Raw genomic sequence first — 20,897 nt, forward strand, 5'->3', positions numbered from 1 at the left:
ATACATTTTATTAAGGCACATGTGGCGTTAGCCTGACGGGGCCGGGAGTCCAATATTTTGACAATTTTTGTCTTACAACTATGTTAGTAATATGTAACCGATTACTCGCGGTTGGCTCGAGGTTAGTATTACAAGTGTTCTCATAATTGGTATGTTGCAGTCTTCGATGCTCTGTACGTGTGCCCGACACGGGATACTTCCTATTGGGATGCAGCTGACCATTAATCAGCAACGCTCCCTAGTCTGTACCCCATATCTAGCGTAGTGCGTCTTTCTCGACTCGAGGAATCCAGGATAGAATGGTCACTAGCCGGCGCAATCATCAGTTCGTGTAGAGTTGTCATGAGCGGTACAACCTTTGGCTCTTGTTGAATGATCAGTGGACTGCACAACCTTTGGCCCGTGCATCTGTAAAGAGTGTGTGTATGTATTGCCGCGACTAAGTAAAAGTTTATCGATCGGATAGGAGGTATATGAAACGGGGACACAACGAAGGAAACATCATTAAACGTTGACATCGGCGTTTCTGAGGAACAGGTATAGATGAAGCAGAAGATCAGGATCCCGGCTACCTAAGATATCCCGGACGGGGATATCCGATTGTCTGCCTTGTGCTCTCAGTGCTCTAGAGAGCTGAGAGCGAGCAGCATGGAACCGGATACACGACCAGACAACATGCTCGATGTCGTGGTAGCCATCGCCACAATCACAAAGATTGTTTGCTGCGAGCCCAATCCGATAGAGATGCGCGTTTAGGTTGTAGTGATTGGACATAAGTCGAGATATCACGCGAATGAAATCACGACCTACATTCAATCCCTTGAACCATGCACTCGTCGAGACCTTAGGGATAATCGTGTGTAACCAACGACCGAACACATCACCACTCCACATGCGCTGCCAACTTACGAGCGTATACTGACGAGGAATGTGGAAAAATTCATTATAAGCAATTTGCCTTTCAAAAAGTGTGCCTTCTATAGCGCCCACCTTAGCTAGCGAGTCCGCTTTCTCATTCCCCGGAATCGAGCAATGAGAGGGAACCCATGCTAAGGTAATCTTGAATAATCTTGGACAGATCAAAAATGACAGAGGAATTGCAAAAGTATGGGAAGCAAATTTGGTTGGAGATGCCTGGTGCACGTCGTGGGTAAGGTACTCATGGTATAAAGACATAAAACTTGACTGAGGAGTCAGTTGGAGTAGATTTTCGAAGTTATCAATCACCAATGAATTCATGATCTTGCAACGGATGAGAAATCTGTAGGATAATTCTGTGAACCGAAGAGTAAGCGGGGGTACTCCTGCCAAAACTTCGAGACTCATCGTATGTGTCGAATGCAAACACCCCATGGCTATACGCAAGCAACGATATTGTATTCTCTCCAGCTGAGAATATGAATCCTGGCAGCTGATCGGAAGCAAAAACTGCCATATTCTAACACTGATAATATCGTTGTTTTGTACAACTGAATGAGGTCCTGGATGGGCACCCCACCATGTTCCGGTAATTGTTTGGAGAAAATTGATTCTTTGCTGGCATTTCTGTTTCAAATACGCAATGTGTCTCCCCCAGGTACACTTAGAATCAAAATATACACCCAGGTATTTGAAAAACATAGAGTGTTGGATCGTTTTGCCGGATAGGTGAAGCTGGAATTGGGCGGGTTCGTGCTTCCAGCTTGAGGGCCCACGTGAACAGATTGTTCAGGGTATCTTGCAACGACTTTTGCAGAACGACGGGATTAGTACCCGTGATGGAAATAACTCCATCGTCTGCAAGTTGTCTCAGCGTGCAGTCTCTAGTTAGACAATCATCCATGTCATAAGTGTTTGTGATGATATTGGTCTAGTTCTTGACAAGGGAGGCAACATAGTCATAATTCTTTTGGATTTTTCGAAAGCATTCGACACCATAAAAAATGCTAATTTATGTAAAAAAAAAACATGTAAACCAGTTTAGATTCTGTCCAAAAGCTGTTCAGTTAGTTCGTTCCCATTTGTCTAGTAGATTTCAAACTGTTTTCTGTAATGATCGATTTTCTTCTATGCTACCTTCTGGTGTTCTGCAAGGATCTATTTTGGACCCATTACTTTTTTTCCTTGTACATCATGATTTGCCTTCGAAATTGAGTAACTGTGTGGTGCATCTGTTCGCTGATGATGTCCAAATGTATTTCATCTGTACGAATAATCAACAGAAAGAAGTTGAATTGCTCATCAATACTTGTTTGGTTAATGTCGCCGATTGGGCAAATGATAATTTGTTGATTCTAAATGCTCAGAAAACGCAAACAATATTCATTTCTCGAAGCAGGAATGTTTTCAATGAACTTAACATCTCGCTTCAGAATAGTAGAATTTTATTCTCAAATTAAGTCCTGAGTCTAGGAGTGACAATTCAGAGTAGTTATGAACGGGATGCCTTTGTATTACAACTATGTGGTAAAATCTACGCGTCTTTGAGAACCCTTAGATGGAAAGCACGTTCTCCTAGTTCTCGGACTAAACAGACGCTTTTCAAAACTCTAATCTACCCCCATTTTTTATTCCCTGATTTTGTACTAATACAAACCTCAGCAAACGTCATAAACCGACTTAGGGTTGCATTAAATTGTTGCATACGTTTTGTTTTCAATTTAAATCGGTTCGCAAGCGTGACTCACTTGCAGCACTATTTAAAAGGTTCAAGATTAAACAAAATATTGAAAATGCGATCGGTTATCCTGTTACATAAATTAGTATCTAGTCGAACTCCTCCATATCCTCCTGTATACAAAACTGATGCCTATGAGAAGCCAGTGAGATGGAAAATTTTTAATCCCCCATTACAGTACATCGCATTATGGAAGCTCATTATTTGTAAGAGGTGTTAGTATATGGAATGAATTACCGTTTTATATCCAATTAATAGATTCAGCAGTGGTATTTAAGAGAGCGTGTGTAGAATATTTCAATCAAAATTAGATATAGTTTTTATTCTTTTAAAAATATACTTTTTGTGAATATAGAATTTTATATAATACGAAATGTAATGGATCCCTTAGTCTTACCAGCGGCACTTGAACACAAAAAACGTATGTCTTAAGTTTTTCAAGACCAATAAAATAAATAAATAAATAAATAAATAATTTGTTGATCATTCGTTGTTACCCCTAAATATTTCAATCGAAGGATTACATTTTTTAGACCCGGAGGCCAAAAAGTTCTCAATTTAATATCATTGTCGCCCGATTCATAAATTCAATAGGATTCCAACCAGTGCCGAAAATATTCACGTTCACGACATTCAAATACGGCGAATTTCAACTTACCTTGTAAAGGGTGTGTCACATCAAATTGCATCACGGAAAAAACGCTGTAGAAATTCGCCCAGTAGACCGATCCTTTTGAAAATTTTAGACAGTAAAATAAAAACTATTAAACAACTTTTGGCATTTTCTTTTTATTCATACTTCGAGCCCAAGCCCGTATGCTCGCACCTTCCTCTTTACCCCGTCCATAAGGTTCTGTACAACGTCAGGTTGTAGTTTTTTTGAACAGAAATCCATTTTCTCTTGAAGTCCGCCTCCGATTTGACAACTTTTGGGTTCTTGCGGAGGGCCTGCTTCATAATCGCCCAATATTTCTCTATTGGGCGAAGCTCCGGCGCGTTGGGCGGGTTCATTTCCTTTGGCACGAAGGTGACCCCGTTGGCTTCGTACCACTCCAACACGTCCTTTGAATAGTGGCACGAAGCGAGATGCGGCCAGAAGATGGTCGGGCCCTCGTGCTGCTTCAATAGTGGTAGTAAGCGCTTCTGTAGGCACTCCTTACGGTAAACCTGCCCGTTTACCGTGCCAGTCATCACGAAGGGGGCGCTCCGCTTTCCGTAAGAGCAGATCGCTTGCCACACCATGTACTTTTTGGCAAACTTGGATAGTTTCTGCTTGCGAATCTCCTCCGGAACGCTGAATTTGTCCTCTGCGGAGAAGAACAACAGGCCCGGCAGCTGACGAAAGTCCGCTTTGACGTAGGTTTCGTCGTCCATTACCAGGCAATGCGGCTTCGTCAGCATTTCGGTGTACAGCTTCCGGGCTCGCGTCTTCCCCACCATGTTTTGCCTTTCGTCGCGGTTAGGAGCCTTCTGAACCTTGTATGTACGCAGGCCCTCCCGCTGCTTGGTCCGCTGGACGAATGAACTTGACAAATTCAGCTTATTGGCGACATCCCGGACCGAACTTCTCGGATCACGTCTAAACTGCTTAACTACGCGCTTGTGATCTTTTTCACTGACGGAGCATCCATTTTTGCCGTTCTTCACCTTCCGGTCGATGGTTAGGTTCTCGAAGTATCGTTTTAGTACTCTGCTGACCGTGGATTGGTCGATTCCCAGCATCTTACCGATGTCCCGATGTGACAACTCCGGATTCTCGAAATGAGTGCACAGGATTAATTCACGACGCTCTTTTTCGTTCGACGACATTTTTCCAAATTTACGAAAAATTGACAGTGAAGCATGGCCAACGTGATCTATACACTCTTATCTGATTATAAGCGAAAGCAGAAGATATAATTCCTAAAAATTAAATTTCTACAGCGTTTTTTCCGTGATGCAATTTGATGTGACACACCCTTTATTGATGATCTACTGTTCAAGCGAGAGTCGATAAATATGAAACAACACTATTAATGAACACGAGTGGGATGAATATCCCCATCAACATGCCATGAAGTTCATTTTTCATTTGCATCTTCATTTCATCATGACGGAAATGAAGAACTTGAAGATCACTGCGTGTTAGTGAGAATCAAAGCGTAAAATTCAACGTCAACCAATTGAGTGTTAAACCGTTTAATGGTAAGAGAAGGCATAAATTTTTTTGTTTTTGGTGACTTCGGCATTGCAATGTATAGTATAACTCTTTGACTATGTTTTATGAATCTACTTCCGATCGTTCGGGAACGACATACACCCCCAATCATATGGTCAATGGGTGAAAATAATAGCCGAACGGAAAATGAACCTAATTTTATTTTGATTTCTGGTTTAATGATATTCAACCGCTTACCGCCGCACAACGGTCAACGCTCAATGAAACCCATAATGTTGGCTTTTCCGGATACCTGTTCCTTTCTTTTTTTCTGAATATGTTAATAAAACACGTTCTCAATAAATTCACTGCAAGCGATGAAGATCAATTTGGCTTTCTTGATAATCATCTGAAATTATCGACAGTAAGAAAAGTGCCTGAATGCAGGCTTTTTGAAATTCATTCGTGCTGTTTTCGTTTAATATACTGCGCAAAGTTTTACGCGTCTCGACTCTTGTGTTGTACTCATTAGGACAGATATAATGTTGAGTATCAACAGAAAAGAATTCATCCGACACTGGGAAAAAGTTAATTCCTCCATTCGTGAATAAATTTTGATAATTTGTGGCACTGATTCCAACTGTTCTAGCGCCGTCGAAGCATTTGTTGCTTTTGGCAGTGAAGCTTCAAGAAGTCTTTCAGGGTGACCTACACACATACTTTAATCGTATGCCTCAGACCTAATAACCGGGTTTCAATCATATATGAAACATGAATGAGTGCTAATAATGCCTACAAGTTCTATTCATCGATCGGAAAGAGAGCTTCCCTAATCAGCATTGCAAATGAATGACGGGAACAACAGCTCGTATTCAAAACAATGCCTCGCACAGCATGCATATAGTTATGCCGCAAAATAATGATAATCACCGTCCGGCCATAAATGTGATTCGCACTCTCCTTGGTACATGGCCGACAGAAGGTCACACGAGCCATTGACTTTCAAATCATCATCATCACGCAAATGAGTTTGCGTAAAAAACCGGAACGAACGAAGGGCTCACTCTCCTTTCACAGGTAAGCTGACCGAGAAACGACGTGTGACACGTCGCTTTATGGCAACCGTGGTGTGTGGTGTGGCGATTTGATTCATTCAAAGCTGTTTGTTTATTTGCCTGTTTTTTTTTCCAGTGGTGATGAAAAATCGTGCTCTGGAAGTATTGAGCAGCTAAATGCCGGGCAGCTCTGTGTAGGTAAGTTCGGTTAACCAAGCGGCTTAGCTTGTAGGCGTGGAAGACCATGTCGACTCACCACCGTTCGTTACGTTTCGCTCTTTATCCAGCTATAATCGGATGATTCATTCCGTTGTTGTCTAGCATGATAACATGATGTTCGTACGAGTCGCGATTCAATTTCGTCATAACTCGAAAGCGGTAAATGATATCGTGACGGAATGTCGTCTTTTCAAATGCTACCGTGTTGATTTCTAAAGCCCAAATCCAATTTGAATACTAACCATTCTTGAAACAGCGTGTTATCTTCACCAACGATAAAAACATTCCCATACAAAAGAACCGTTTCTCGCTAGCATACATTATCAGGTTTTTTTCAGTACCGAGATAACAAACAACACTCTGAATCCAAACACACAAATAAGTGCAAATATAGTCGGTTTTCTCCAGCAGACGGACAAACTTTGGAGCCAGAGACATGAATATTATCAGTAGCATGTTATTTGAGAACCTTATTTTGCACTTTTCCTTTAGGATTATTTTGGAAAGGTTGAAAAAACCAGTTCAGACCTGTGCAGAAAGAGAGCTTCATACTTAAAAAAAAATTTCTGCTAAGCTACGTTTACCTTCCAATAACATATGCTCACGCACAAGCTTCTCAATATCCGGTCAACCAACACGAGGGGAAACCCGGCATTTTGAGGAAGCAGTATTGATTGTACAGCCCTCAAATCCTCGAAATACCGGATGACAATTGAATTCTCCGAATTGCGGTGTCTCGAGCCGAGGATGCGTCATTCGGGATGGGAATGATGGTCAGTCATAATTTGTTTGTAGGGGTAGTGGCGGCAAAGTGGTCACCTGCTTGTTTGGTAGTATAACTATTGTATATAGATGCCGTATTGATAGTCACCTTATGTTTGAAGTATTTAATTGACTTTTGAGTCACCCTGTACAAATAAGAACATAAATTGCTCTCTCGATAGCCATTTGGCCGTAGTTCTGTGCGCATGGTATCTAAGGAACTTCTCGAGAAATTTAGTTTATTCAATCTGATATGTTGGACAATTCATCAGTTTGGACGACTGTTCACACATTCTAGAAGAGGTGAACAGATATTTTGTTTGATCTCAGCGATTAATTAGCATAGAAATTACTTTGATGTTTGGGTGCAAAGTGGTCATAGGTGAATACCGACTTACAATGTTCTGTTTACTAAAGCTGATATATCGCATCACATTCTGCTCTTGAAGACGATCCTTTTGTGGCTTTTACCCTGCCACTCCAACTAAACCAAGCCACATTATGCAGAACGTTATGTGTTTCTTACTACGTTTTTGAATGCGTGAGAAAATTTAAATTGAGACTATAGGTGAATAGGCCAAGCTTATTTCATACATGTACCTACTAGAACAAATATGATTTGAACAAATTTGAACGAAAAAAACGCATAAATCTATCCCATTTAGCTTGATATGTGCGAGTGACAACTTTGCCCCCACTAAGTGACCACTTTACCTCCAAGCAGTAGAGTTCGATTTTTCACCTTTTTGTGCTGTACTATTTCATAGTAAAAGCCGTTTGCTATCTTGAACAACAATGAGTTGAACCAAAATTTTCTTCGAGAAACGGGAATTAAACCGGTATGTGGACGCTGGAGGTGGGCATCCTTAGGGTGATCACTATTCCCCCACTTCCCCTAATGCCAATGTCGTTTATTCTGGGGTGACATTGCGCATTTCGAAACGAGTGATTTTTGTTCGTTTCGACCACTTTCACTTAACTTTGTTTACGAACCCAAACATTTTACATTTCTCTACGAGACAAATTTTGCTCTAAATCTAGCACATATTAACTTGAAATTCCGAAATGCGCAATGCCACCCCTGGTTAAACTAAGTTTCGGAGTTGATATACCGTAACCTAACATTTCTCTGATTGCATTCAACCACGTCAACTGCAAAAAAAAAATAAAGCAGTGTTTTATTTGAGGAAACTTTAGTTCTTTGTGTGCTAAGGATATTTCACCTTTCGAACAAATAAACTTCAGTTGAAGCTGAAGAATGGAGCAAACTGTAGCAGATGAAAGTGTGACGGTTCTCTCGCCTCATTTTTAGATTTTAAATTATTCATAGGATGCAGTAAAGAACAGAACGATGGAACCCTATCTTGAGTAACGATGTCTTCTCGAATTTTTACCGGCTGATGATACTCGTGATTCAGTGATTTATATATGAGAACATGACCGATTGCCTTTCAATTCATCCAAACCATACAAATCGGATTGGATTTTTACAACAAGATTTGCTCTTGATGTTTATTTATTCTTCATTTTTCATTTCGTAGAAAGAGTGCACTTTTTCATTTGAAAGTATTTGATGTTCAGAGCAATGATTTCGGTATGGCGTACTGTTTTTTTCCGCACTTTCGTTTTTGTTTCATCAATATTTATAAAAAGATGTCATTTCATTGTTCTCTTTGCCTTCTGGAGAGACTGAAGGCAAGTTATGTTGGGTGGATATCGGTGAATGTGACATCGTAATGGCATTCGTCTTTGCAAAAAAAAAATGCCAGTCAGTAGCTACGAGTTTTCTGGGCAGCTCTTCTGTCGGATTGGTAGATCACCGGCACGATTTGTAAATTCACCTATAACGCTTCCGAGGAAAAGATCCGGATTATGATGGCCGAAACATAATGTTAAAGATAAAAAATCATCCTACAGATAATTTTTTAAAGTTTCACGATTGTTAAGTTAGAGGAGAGTTGTAATGAATGCATCAATTTTGAATGAGATTATGTTTCATCGTACCAACTATGGCACTAGTCCTAGTACCAACTTGTTTGACTTGTTGCACACGAAATACAAATAAGTATTATTACCTTTTACATACATGTAAATGAATTAATATACCAGCAGTAGGAATCAGGAATCAGAATCATTATTCAAAATCATAATTTTGATGCGGATGCAGTAAACTTTCCATCTACTATTAAAAAAAAAAGCTTCGGTATAGCCCTTGAGGCCGAGCGTTATCAAAATTAAATTCATAAGACATTCGTGATTCGACTGGCTTTGGTTCCCTAATTCCTGATTCATCGTCTTCATACATGAGGTTTTTATCGTTTAATAGGAAGGCATGACGTGTAAAATAAATGTCTAGAAATTGAGCATGAAATGAAAAAAAAATCTCGAAAGCGACCATATCTCGAAAGATCACATCATGATAAAGAGGAATGTTTTTTTAAACCATCTATTGTTCAATTGGAAAACATGATTCAATCAAACATTCCGGGCCAGAGACAAATTAACAGCTGTTCTCAAAGTTAACAGTAGATTTTACGATTGGTCGGGGTTCTGCTAAAATGAACAAAGCGCCAAAAACCAAATGAAACATAAATTTCTTCATTACTCGAGAATTAATCAAGCAAATGGAACCAAATTTTGCATGTAGAGGTTTCAGGGTGAAGTAAAAGATTCGCTGGTAGTTAGATACTGCTCGCCCCTCTTTTAGGTGGGGCTGCCATGCAAATGAAACACAAATTACTGCATAATTCTAAAACTAATCATGAAGGTTTTACGGGGCACGAAACGTTTCTATGGTGAATACACTCCTCCCACTCTCTAAGATGGCTGCCATACAAATGAAACTCAAACTTCTGCATATCTCGAGAACTAATCAACCACAATTTTGGGTTGTGAGTTTTACATGACAATTGAAAATTTTCGGAAAACTCTGAATCAAAAAGGGAAAATTCGGAAAATTAAATTCCCATATGTTCTACAATTACATAGTGACAAGTGCTGTTAGTCCATTTGATATTTGCGCTAGCGAAATTGATCTTTGTTCGAAACTGGAAATAGATTTTAGTGTGATGAAACGCACTCCTATATCTTCTTCTATCTATACCAACAAAAAAGTTTCGCCGAATGTGTTGTTAAGAGCAGAACTCGAGGAAGGAATTGTCCGATTTAGGGCTGTCTTAATTCTATCATATTTTCTGTATAAAACAGTTATTCCATGTAACGGAGAAACATGTTATTTGCATGTGGTTGAAAAATCTTGAACGAGCATTGTGTCTGAAAATAATCTGATATTATAATGATGAGTTTTGTTAGAAATACTAGGAATTTTATAGTAAAAGGTAAATTCAATCGACCCCGGTGAATTTACCTTTTACTATAAAATGAAGAAAAAAATCAATCAATGAACAGTTCTGCGATAAGACCCACGAGCTTGCTCATAGTAAGAAAACGTGAATGTTTGAAGGTATTGATAACAAAAAACAAATTTTGGGCGGGGCGAAGTTTGTCGGGTCAGCTAGTATTAAAATAAAAGAGATGATTTTTGGACATAAAAATTTGATGAGGGGTGATTTGATCGGTTGTGTCCCATTCACCCGAATACCGTTCATGCGAAACACGTTTACCCGAATCACATTTACCCGAATGTAACAAATACCGAATGCGACAACTACCCGAATTCAACATTACCCGAATGGGATGTTTAGCCGAATGAAGAAGGAAAATCTCCGACGAAGCATACTATGAGTTTTGTCGAATCTCCTGTTGATAAATAAGATTAAATCAAAACAACATAAAAAAGCAACAAAAATACGAAGTAAAATGAGAAATTGTAATGAGGAAATTTGGAAAAGATGTTGAAACTTCGATGTGTCATTTTTCAAAATAAGTGCAGGCACAATCGACATGCCATCTTCTTTCCTTTCCGTTTCGCTCTTAAGGCCAAGAGATCATTCAGAAATGAGCACGGGTTATGGAATATTTCGAAAATTCAGCAGGTAATTTTTATATAAAGAATATAAAGCTAATTGTCTTCGAATAGGTAAAAAAATTTAAAAAAAAATACACTTAGGTATTTACCACCACAGCGCAGTTTTCATCATGAATTTGTTATTTCGTGATGATATTTATTCTGAGGTCAATGTAGTGGAAAAATGAGGGGTGAAGTGGAAAAATTTCATAATACGTTATAAAACTGCATCCTTTCACATTTCCATTATTTTGAAAAGGATTTTATCCAAACGCCACTATTTCTCAAATTACACTACCCACGAAAAATACGAGCTTTTTGGATGAACGTACAAGTCAAATATGATCTTTATATAACACTCATCAGAAATAAATATACAAATACTTCCGAATAATAAAATTTGCGTATTATTCTTCTTTCGGGTAAGTTTCGCATTCGGGTAGATGTTACATTCGGGTAATTGGTACATTCGGGTAACTGTCGCATTCAGGTAACTGTCGCATTTGGGTAAATGTTACATTCGGGTAACCGTTACACTCGGGTAATTGTCGCATTCAGGTAAGTGTCAGTTCGGGTAGTGGTTACATTCGGGTAGCTGTCGCATTCGGGTATTTGTTAAACTCGGGTGAGTGGAATTCGGGTGAATGTCTTTCGGGTAACTGTTTTTCGGGTGAATGGGTTTCGGGTTAATGTGACAAAATCGGTTTGGTCATACTTATGTTTATGTAAAGTAATTAAGGATGATATTACAAACAGTAACAGTGTTCTGGAATCGATACCAAGTGTCTTGGCCAGAAGCCAGACCAGAAAAATTGCATTGAGACCGCTTCGAATTCTGCATAAATATTTTCACTGATTTTCGAGCATTTTCAAACACTGTGCTTTGTACACAGAAAATCTGTCCTTGATGGTCTGCGTTGCTCTTTCAAGCTCCTCCTTCTTTCAACGTTGTCTTTTCATCTTTTTTTTTTAGTAATTTAGTAATTAGATGACATTATAAAAAAAAAACTATTTGAGGCGTTCTGTGCAAGCTAGAGGGGCGGTCCAAACCACTACGCATGCCCAAATCACCCCAACTCACCTCACTATGATTCAAAACCCAGCAAATATTAAATCGTATAAAATTCCATAATTAGAAGCGATATACATACATCCAAGCCACATTTGGATGATATATGATGCGTATATCTGACATATACATGCAAAAGTGGAGGCGATATACGAATATGTCATGTTATATTTGTATAGCATGCCGTATATAACGATATACGCTGCTTGTCACATTGGTATGTGATATGACCTGAAAATGTTATGAAGAAATGATTAGAATGTACGTATATAACACCGCACATCGCGATATTAGGATGATTGTTGTACCGATATACGATTTAATCCGTCAATGACATTTGAAATAGTGTTTTTTGCAATTTGTACGATTTTAAATACACTTGATGCAGACTTTGATTGATATTTCATATGATTGTAATTTGGTACGAGTTCACATGCGACCTAGACCGTGTAAAAGTTATACGATTTCATGTTTGCTGGGATGGAACTTGGAGTGAATGTTGCAACTATTAATTAATCCAGGGCTGCTAGACGAGTCCCGTTTGAATTTAAGAAGCATCGCAATTACAGAAAGAACTTCGCCGCTGAGATGTGCAGATTTCAATTCTCGTTTCACCAATAAGATAATTAACCCTTTGCGGTTTGCTTCGATTTTCTCTAGATCTCTAGAGAAATCCCTTCGTAGTGCTGAGGCGAAATCGGCTATGGATATGGAAATGCTTAATGGAATGGAATAGAGTGGAATCACCAAGAAATCCAAGCGGTGGTTAATTTTCAATGCTTGAGATGAACTTTGTGGTTGAAAAATCGAGGCATTGCATTACAGAAAACAGAAACTCCAAGAAACGGGAATCCACTTGTTGTTAACCCCTTCGCATACAACATCGAGTCTCACTCGTGTATTTGCATAAACCTATAACACTCAGCAGAGTAGTGAAATCATTTGATTTGTGACGTATTGAATAATACGCTAAGGAGTTAATACAATCCAATTTAACTTTACGCTGTATCCAACTGTTGTCATTGACCCAATAGTGATTACGAAATACGGGTTGGATCTAGTGTTGCATGTATTGAGTTTGGGTCGGTGTGTTCAGCCGGTGTCGCAGTCAAACAACCTCGCAACCTTACCTCAAACGAGTTCAATGGACCGATTATAAGACAGGTTCGAACATCAAAGACATTCCTTAATTAATGAAGGACTAAATAATTTCGAGAATCTAAGCTAGTTTGGTTCCATAAAAACATCAAATGTCGATTTCATTCCCATTTATGAAACTTTCAATTAGCATGTGTGCATAATCGGATCCGAAGCAATATTGGGACAAATTTTGACCACACCATGCTCGAATAAGCGACAATTCACCCATTGGCCCCGTTTGTATAGGTAAGTAACCAAAGGTATAAAACATGATTCCGTTGAGATGTGTTCTGTTCTTGCTTTGCACAAATCGGAACACACTTGTGTATGTGCGCGGCCAGGTAAGCTTCGAAACCGGTTGATTGCGTGGACTTGCCGCTTCGCGTATAGTGACTTGTCAGGGTATGTATTTTCATTGTGTGCATACCGGTCTTCTTCGTTTGTTTATTTTCCTCTCGTCCGTCGCAATTGCCGTGTATATGCCGATTGTGCAGATAATAATCGCAATGTACCAGTCATACCTGTGGTTACGTCAGCACCACCCAGCGCTGACGTCGTTACTTCCCCCTCAAGGGCGTTTGAATGCTGTGTTAATTTAGGCCTAATAAATATCATTTTGGGAAATTCCCAATGAAACAAGCTCGTTTGACCTAGATGTTCCCTGATGCGTCAATATTCTCACGAAAATTGCGCGAAACATCTTCTCATACTCACATTTTATCTTTCGTTTCCCCGAATGCGCGCTAAGCTTGTTGTTTTTACTGGCCACTACAACGTGATGCCACTATCCACACAAAAATCACTCCGGATCGCTCAAAAACACGCATGCAGCTCAAATCACACGTGTGAAATCACTAAAAATAAATTATGTATTTGATTCTTTCTCCGACTTAGGCGAGCTTTCCAACCTTTGTATCCACTTCTCCGACTCGGATACGCGTATAGCGGAACGACGCAATTTTCGTTCTAAGTAATATCTTAACTTTCTCCTTCCATCACACAGCACACAATCCATTCACTGATTTTCGGACCATTCCCAGAACCACAATGTCTGGTTTCTTCACCCGTTGCCCCCGAGTTGATGTTTCTTTTTGGAGGTCTTACATTCTCCCCGGTCGCGTTGCCGTCTGCGCCTTTAGCGATTTATCTCGATCCACACACAAGCACACCACAGCACAGATGCTATAAAATTTTTCAAATAACAGGAACACCAACAAACACCCTTCCGACACGCAAAGATAAGTAAGTACCGAGCGCGTTCTTAAAGACTACATGCACCAACGAAACTCACTCCATAAATTCTTTCAATACTTGGACCGTGTCTATTGCACTCACAATTGGACTGAGGGCAATTATCACGGTGCACTTCAGAGAATAACTGCTTTTTTATTATAGCACGCGGCACACACTTGTAGGATTCACGGCCACTACTCGCGCGCGCTGTTCCTCCAATCCGGTCTGCTTCACTAAAACGGAATATGCGATACGAGGGGGATAGTGGACACATCCACCACGGTTCAAGTTTCGCTCGAGACTGACTTGACTTCGTTGGTGGACGTCGCTAGCAAGCGAGAGACGGTCGTGATTGTGTGTGGACTGTGTATTGGGTTCATTTGGGCAACAGGCGCGTCGCGGGTAAATCACGGTGGGTTTACCGATGGAAGATTGCGAGTTAATATTTGATGACCAAAAAATATTCTATCACATGTATCTTCATTCAGATACGGCAATTCTGAAAAATCACGATTGATTTAACGTTAGGGGCTGTCCACATACCACGTGGACAAATTTAGGAAGGGTATGAAGCTGTCCACGTTTGTCCACGGTGAGGGGGGAAGGGGGTACAGATAATTTCCACGTGGACACATAGAATGATTTTTTTTAAATACATTACGTTCGATCTGTAAGTTTCTCGTTTCTAATTTATTCAATCAATTCAGCAGTTACTGGTACTGTGTAGAGAGGCTAAGAAACTGTTAGTATTGTTTTATTAGAAATGCTCGCCATTGTTTTCTTAGTTTCGGGTTCCTATTCAGCTTCCGTTTGCCGTTCTTGTTACAAATCGTGACAACAGTTTTGAATGGAAAAAATTTGGGAAAATTGACAAAAACCATCAGCTACTCGCATAGCCGGTCTTTTCTCGAAGAGAGTCATGTTCTGTGTCACCGTATTCACCGGATATAGCACCTTCAAATTATTACTTATCCAGATATGGGTCATGCGGATTCAATTGAATTTATTTTTCAAGTGTATTTTCCTTGAAAAAAAAATTCTCGCGACTTTTTTCCCCATACTGTCTGTTTTTCCGATGCTGTCAAACGTTTCTCCTATTCGCGTTGACGGCGGAATGGTGTCGACATCTGGATACGACATTAGTTTGTATGAGGCCAACTATTCTCTATCAGATTAGTCAGATCAGATGCAGTTTTAAATTGCTAAAAATTGTATGAACATTTTTTCTTGGCGTTATAGAGAAGTACGTTGTTCTGACCCTAATTTAAACTTTTTTGTATGAATTTTCAGATATTCTCACCAAAAGTTGCAAGAAAAAGTGATTTTCATTTACATAGAGTACTAATTTGATTTGGGAAAAATATTTTTCATCCATAATTTCTATTTTAAAAGTGTGTTCATTTCTTCTGCAAACCCATATTGTCATGCCTACTCACCGATTTCGTAATACGAAGCTCAATGCCGTCAACGCGGATAGAAGGAACAAACGTTTGCATGACTCGGGCTTTGTTTATTTACGTTTTGTGACCGAACTAAAAATTAAATAAATATTTTAAATTGGATAACTCATATTTTTAAGTTGTTTTAATGAAAGATAATAGTTCAAATAATATAAGTGTTCAGAATCATAAAAAAAACCATAAAAAACATTTGGCTGGAAGTAAAATTGAGTTACAATTAAGTTTAGAGAAGTGTAGAACTCAATAATACTGAAATTTCAGTATCTATTAAAGTGTTTATTGTGCTTTTATCATTTTAACGCTAGCATTAATTGACTAAAAAAGTAACTCATTCATTTTATTTAATTCGATTATTTTTCCCTTCAATAAGAATACTTTCTCTTTGTAGTGAATTATTCTAAGAAAAGAACTTTTTATAAGAAAACACGTTTTTCTCACCTGATTATTGGATATCTTTTGACATTTCTATTTGATTCTGATTGACAACCAATTTGATTCTAGCCGCATGACCCAGATTCAGACCACTGCCCAATTCTTTCAAGCGCACTGCGACTCTTCGGATAGTATAAAAAACACAATGATAGTTTTTTGACGAAGGATTGTAGAAAATATATATAATTAAGTTTTTCGAGCCAGCAATGCTGTTGGGAAATTGAATCCCTTGCAGAGAATGTACGTGATGCCGTTTGTTTGAGAGTTACAATGTAGAACGGCTCGATAAACATGTGGGCGAAGCTATCGAATACAGTTATTGTAGCATTTTTAGATTCTCGACTAGAGTGAGTTAAAATAAATTGTGCTTTGCGATCGTGGGATCTGCTATTGGAATGCTGGAAAAACGGGAGCTTCACGCAAACGAGTGTGAAGCTATTCCCTGCAGACCATTTCGTAAATTCATAACGAAATGACTGAACAACTTTGAGATGCAGGATTTACACCCATTGTCAGAAATAATTATAGCATTTTTTATGCACAAAACGCTAGCCGAAGACAACATAAATAGAATTCGAAAGGAACTGAAGAGCGATACAAAAAACTTCCCGGGTAATGTTTAAGAGGTCAAAGAATAAAGAACAAGTCACTACTATGGCATTAGGCACCAATGCACTATAACGCAAAAGAATACGGATTTTGTATCACCTCTCTTCTAATGTAGCGCAAAACATACTCATAAAACATTACAAGTAACATAACCTCGGCCCGTGACTATTTCATTTTATGAACATCATCAATCACACCTTTACTCATTGAACATCATCAAACATCTTATAGTAATCCTACGTCAACTATTCAGTCATGGTTCGGAAACAACCCTTAATTTTTTTTGACGTAGGACTACGTCTAACCTTTTAATATAAGGGCCCATTTCAATATTTCGGTGTGAAAAAGTGTTCAGTTTTTGAACGCTAATACCTCCTCAATTAATGAATGGATTTTGGTTCCAAATACACACATTGATAGGAAATATCCTCAGCAATTGTTTATATGCTACACATTATGGTTTTTCAGCTAATATAACGTTCAAATTGATGAAAAATTGGAAGAAAGAATTCCCTACTTTCCCATACATTTTGTCTGCGCTCCCGCAGCAAACAGCTATTCATTACAAACAACCACGGGTACGGGCGAAACGTATGACCAAGGTGAAGGAGGGAGACAAAAAAGAGATTATAAATAAATAAAGGCGGTCACTACAACGTTAACTATATGGCTATATAAAGTGAGCGATGGTGGGGCTTGGCCACATTCTATCATCGGACGCCAAGCAGGATGGACGAAATCTTGAAATTGATTTTCAGCAAAAGAGATATCGCTGCATTTGCCGTGGATGTATGCGGTGCGATACCGCAAGAGTGGGAGACAGGAGTTTCAATGGGATGTGGGGCAGGAAGACCTATCGAAGTGTGTTAAAAGCGGTGGAAGCATCGCACCGGGTGAATGAGTGGCTAATAGCGCTCGATTTGATAGAATGCTGGAGTTTTTAAACGGTTTTATTTAGCTGTGACATATTTGTATGTTTGTATCTATATATATAAAAATGGATTTCTGTCAGTCTGTCTGATTCTTATGGACTCGGAAACAACTGAACCGATCAACATGAAAATTGGTATGTAGGGGTTTTTGAGGTCGGCGAAGGTTCTTATGATAGTTCGAAACCCCTCCCTCCTCTCTTAGGGGGGGGGGGGGCTGCCATACAAATGAAACCCAAATTTCTATATTACTCGAGAATTAATCAAACAAATGAAACCAAATTAGGCATCTGGAGGTTTAAGGGTGCAATAAATGCTTTTACGGTGGTAAGATATTCCTCCCCCTCTCTTAGGGGGGCCTGCCAGGCAAATGGAACACAATTTTTTGTATTACTCGAGAACTAATAAAGTAAATGAAACCAAATTAGGTGTATGAAGGTTTTGAAGCGTAATAAATGTTTTTATGGTGGTTAGACACTCCACCCTCCTCTCTAAGGGGGAGCTGCCATACAAATGAAACACAAATTTCTACTTGACTCGAAAACTAATCAAGAAAGTACCAGATTAGGCATGCGAAGGTTTTAGGGGATGTTTCTATGGCTAATAGACACTCCTTCCGTCTCTATGAGGGGGGAGGGGGGCTGCCATACAAATAAACCATACATTTCCGCATGATTCAAGAACTAATCAAGCAAACGGAACTAAATTTGGCATGTGAAGGTTTTATGGGGAAGGAACATTTCTAAGGTGGTTCGACACTCCTCCCCCCTCTCTAAGGGGGTCTCGCATACAAATGAAACACAAATTTCTGCATAACTCGAGAACTAATCAAGCAAACGAAACCAAATTTGACACGTGGAGGTTTTAGAACGCAATAAATGTTTCTAGGGTGGTTTGACACTCCTCCTCCCTCTCTTGGGTTGTCATACAAATGAAAACCATTTCTGCATAACTCGAAGACTAATCAAGCAAAAGGGGCCAAATTTGGCATGTGAAGACTTTAGGGGGCACGAAACGTTTCTACGGTGAATGGACACTCCTTCCCCTCTCTAAGGGGAGAAGATGGGAGGGGTTTGTCTTTTTTCTATCATATTTTCTGTATCAAACATTTATTCCATGTATCAGAGAAACATGTTATTTGCAAGTGATTGAAAAATCTTGAACGAGAATTGTGTCTGAAAATAATCTCATATTATAATGATGAGTTTTGGTAGAGGTACTAGGAATTTTTTAGTGAAAGGTAAATTCATTCAACGAGGTCGATTAGAAGATCAATTAATGAACAGTTCTGTGATTGGACTCATGAACTTGGGCGTGAATGTTTGAAGGTATTGATAACAAAAACAAATTTTGGGCGGGACGAAGTTTGCCGGGTCAGCTAGTGTAACATATTTGTCTATGGCGCTGTACCACATTAATTGAAATTTGACCCTTTTCCTGTTGACCGGTTGATCTAAACTTTGGAACACACCTTTATCTCTGCAGTGAAAATCTAAGATGTGGACCGCTACAAAATGGCGGATTACATATTTTCTCAAAGTCCCATCAATATGCGTATCAAATGAAAGGGATTGACTAGTAGAACACAGTTGTTTATGAAAAATGAAAATCCAAAATGGCCGCCACCACAAAATGGCGGATTACATATTTTCTCGAAACCCTATCAATATGTGTATCAAATGAAGGACTTGACTAGTAGATCACAGTTATTTTCGAGGAGTGCAAAGCCCAATTATATCACGATACCAGACGTTAAATTACTATTACGATATGCTTCCCATCAACTGTGCACCGCACGACATTTGCACGACAAATTTTGATTTTTCCGTATTTTGATCTAAACGTTTGAGTGTTTGTTGAGTGCTGAGGTTTTATTTTATTCTTTGATTTTTTTTTTGTAATTTTATACATGAAAGGTTGGTCATTCTGGGATATGTGCTCCACGATATTCGAATAATGGACACCACTTGGTGTAGTCCTACGTCTCTCCGGTTATGGAAAAAATGAAAGATTTCGAATGCTCATAACCCACCCGTCTTTTGACGTGGGACTACGTCTAACCGGAATATATGGAGGGTAAAATGAAAACCTAAACACAGAACATGCAGGAAAAAATGAAAGATTTCGAATGCTTATAGCTCGAACATTTCGTACTGAGATGTTTGCATCACTTGATAGGGAATATTTCTACGCATCTATCGCAACTAACAAAATGTTGTTTTGACGTAGGACTACGTCTAACCGGAAGATATAGGGGGTGAAATGGAAATCTAGGCACTGAACAAGTAAGAAAAAATGCAAGATTTGGAACGCTTATAACTCGAACATTTCTCAATAGATCGCAAAGGTTTTTGCATCAATTGATAGGAAATATATCTACGCATCTATCATAACGAATAACATTTCATTTTTCTTGAGATAAATAATTGAATAATTGTGAAATATCAAGCATTGTCAAAATGCACTATGTGCCCATTTTTTATTGGTCCATTTTGTGCTCCTCAAATCGTACCGACCAAAACGGGCAACCAGAGCAGCAGCGAAATAGAATGAAGCACGATTGGAAAGGAAAAAGAAAAAAATTAACGAAACATTGGTCGCAGTCTCACACATGCGTAATTCTCGAGCCAGCCAGTCAGCTTAAAAATCCCCGCTCCGCTGCCGTAACGATCATTCTCATTCAAACCGTACACCACATCGGTTCGCATCACAACACATCAACAAACCAACCCAAGCAGCCATGTCTGGACATGGCAAAGGAGGAAAAGTGAAGGGAAAGGCAAAATCCCGCTCGAATCGTGTTGATCTGGAGTTCCCCGCAAGGGTAGCTAGGCCGAGCGCGTTAGTACCAGTGCACCAGTCCACCTAGCCGGCGTTATATAGTTTCGGCCGCCGAAGTGATCGAGTTGGCTGGTAAAGCAGCTCGCGACGATAAGAAAAACCGCATTTAGAACAGAACACATCAAGACAACAACAGGCAATTGCAGCGAGTGGCGAGTGGCAAACGCAATCGCAAAACGGCATCAGGTAGCAGAAGAAAAAATTTTGTTCTTTATACAAACTGCTTTGGTGGCAAATCCAGAATAAGGCGGCATCGAGGGCGTTCGAAATTGTTTTTTTCAAAACCACGAGTACTAAGTTTTCTAAATTGGAACCATTCCATAAAACAAGGCGCTTTTCAGGGCCATTAAACCTTCCAAAAAAGAGTTTAGGAAATACAGTTCAATGC

At 39.3% G+C, this 20,897-nt stretch overlaps 1 protein-coding gene across 7 annotated transcripts in view; it reads right to left on the bottom strand.

Annotated features, from left to right (window-relative positions):
- Window positions 1–14,502, bottom strand: part of LOC129778542 (vascular endothelial growth factor receptor kdr-like) — a 139,568-nt gene extending 125,066 nt beyond the window's left edge. For 6 of the 7 annotated variants that reach the window (XM_055785503.1, XM_055785506.1, XM_055785508.1 and 3 more), the window contains exon 1: window positions 13,720–14,502. The gene's annotated coding sequence lies outside the window, so the exon portion shown is untranslated. The remainder of the gene's footprint in view (window positions 1–13,719) is intronic. The other variant, XM_055785502.1, reaches the window with a different exon arrangement.
- Between the last annotated feature and the right edge of the window lie 6,395 nt (window positions 14,503–20,897).

Source organism: Toxorhynchites rutilus, chromosome 3 (genome assembly GCF_029784135.1).
Source record: "Toxorhynchites rutilus septentrionalis strain SRP chromosome 3, ASM2978413v1, whole genome shotgun sequence".
Lineage (NCBI taxonomy): Eukaryota > Metazoa > Arthropoda > Insecta > Diptera > Culicidae > Toxorhynchites > Toxorhynchites rutilus.